We start from the raw sequence: 2,500 nt of genomic DNA, 5'->3' as shown, positions 1-2,500 counted from the left end.
GTTTTTGTAACACTGAGCGATGATGTAATGTTTGTTTTTGTTTGACCTTTGTTGTGTTCCCATATCGCGTTTGATGTTAATTCAGTATTGTAATAGACGCATTTAGACTCGCCCCTTCCTTCTCTTCTTCTCCTTTGTGTCCAATCCTTCGCTGCTTCATCCTCCTCCTCCTTCTCTCTTTGTGTCCAATCCTTCGCTGCCTCATCCTCCTCCTCCTCTCTTCTTCTTCTTTGTCTCCAGCTGCTCATCACCACTCCTCCCTCCGCCCCCCTCCCCCCCGTTCCCCCTCGAAGTTCCCGCTATTTACCTCCTCTTTTCGAAAGTCATGATCAAGACTGACTGATCTTCCGTGCGAGGAGGGTACAAGTGTTCCAGAATCTAAGCTCTGTGGCCTCGTGCATGTTTTCATGCAGTGAATATCCGCTGTGTATCTTTTGCTTTCATGCTTGGCTAACGGATGTGAGTGTTTGTGTGTGTGCGGTTGTGTGTGTGTGTGTGTGTGTGTGTGTGTGTGTGTGTGTGTGTGTGTGTGTGTGTGTGTGTGTGTGTGTGTGTGTGTGTGTGTGTGTGTGTGTGTGTGTGTGTGTGTGTGTGTGTGTGTGTGTGTGTGTGTGTGTGTGTGTGTGTGTGTGTGTGTGCGTCTCGGTGGGAGTAAAGGAGAAAGAGAGGGAGGGAGGAAAGGAAGGAGGGAGGGAGGGAGGGAAGGGGCGGGGTTTTGTGGGAGGTTTTACGGTTGACCCACTGAACTTACAACCTGAGATGTTTGGTTGCCACGTTTCCCGCTTCTGCCACATACTTCCTCGTCGCTTTTAAAACACACACCACGGAGTTGCCACACACCCTGCAACCCCGCCAATTAAACCTTACAGAGCCCCCCGCAATCCACCATCTTTTTAACCAGAAAAGACGAACTGCTGTAGAATAAAAAAAAAAGTCCATTCGAAATATACTATACAATCGTCACACAGGCAATATATATATATATATATAGGCCTTCTCTTCCGCTCCAAAGACTCCCAAAAGTATGTATGAAGATCACGTGGCGGAAACGTGGCACTTCACAGGGCCATTTTGGAGCCATTTTGACGTTAGAGAGAGTTTTTGGTACTCTTAAAGGCAGCGTTTTTCTTTTATGGACATGGATGTCGAATGCATGTCAAGTACAGCACTTTAAAAGCGTATTCAAAGGTGACCCTAAAATCGATCGGATGTTTGAGAGAATTTTTGAAAGGTCTTTTGATAACAGATCTTTATCATTTGAAAAGCTTTTATGAAAATATTTTTTTTTTTTCCATGAAAGTGATGCCAATTTTGTGTTGTATAGTCTGCCACACCCAGTATTTGGCTCTGAATTGATAATGGTTAGGATGATGATTATAATGGTGATGAGAGTTATAGAGAGTTATAGTTATAAGTTATATAGTTATAGTTATAGTTATCTTGTTATAGTTATAATGGTGATGATACTGGTAATGACAATAATGAAAAAATGGTATTAATTATAAAATAAAAAAGAATATTTAAATAATGATTTTAACAATAATGATAATATAATGATAGTTATGGTAATGATCATGGTAATAATAGTGATGATAACAATAATAGTGATAACAATAATGATAGTTATGATGATAATAATAAGACTGATAACAGTGATAGTAGCAATAAGGATGATAATATTAGGGATATTAATAATTATGACAATGATGATGATAACAATAATGATAATAACAATAATAGTAATGAGACAATAATGATAGTAATAATGATAATGATAAGAATAATAACAATGACAGTGATAATGAAAATAATTATAATAATGATAATGATAATGAATATAATTATAATGATTATGATAATAGTAACAATAACAATACTAACGAAATGATAATGATAATAATAAATATGATAATAAATAATAATGGTTATGATAAAAAGGACACAAAGAATAGCAATAGTAGTATTAGTAATCATAATTATAGTAATGTTGAGAATGATAAGGATTAGTAATAATAATGATAAGGATAATAATATTGATATTAATAGTAACAATAACAATTGTAATAATGATAATAAAAAGGCTAACAATAACAGTAGTAATGAGGAGAAAGATAATGATAATGATGACGATGATGAGTATGATAATGATAATAATAACAACGATAATAATGATAATGATAAAATAACTAGGATGATAATGATAATGATAATAAAATGTTGATAAAAATTATAATGATAATGACAAAATAAGTATGACGATAATGATAATGTTAATAATAAAATGATAATAATAATAATAATGACAATGACAATACTACTGTTTCTACTACTACTTCTCCTATTATTTCTCCATCTACCACAACTGTTACTATTAAAACTGACGACATGGAAAATATAAGAGGAAAAGTGAATGGCATATTATGAAAGTAATGAATGACAAAGGGTTTTCATCACGTGGTGCCTTTTGTAAGAGCGCATGATGACGTAATCTACGTGTTTA

This window comes from Penaeus japonicus, unplaced genomic scaffold (assembly GCF_977035675.1).
Source record: "Penaeus japonicus unplaced genomic scaffold, GWHDUDI00000001_assembly GWHDUDI00000017, whole genome shotgun sequence".
Lineage (NCBI taxonomy): Eukaryota > Metazoa > Arthropoda > Malacostraca > Decapoda > Penaeidae > Penaeus > Penaeus japonicus.
Note: the sequence above shows the minus strand (reverse complement) of the source record.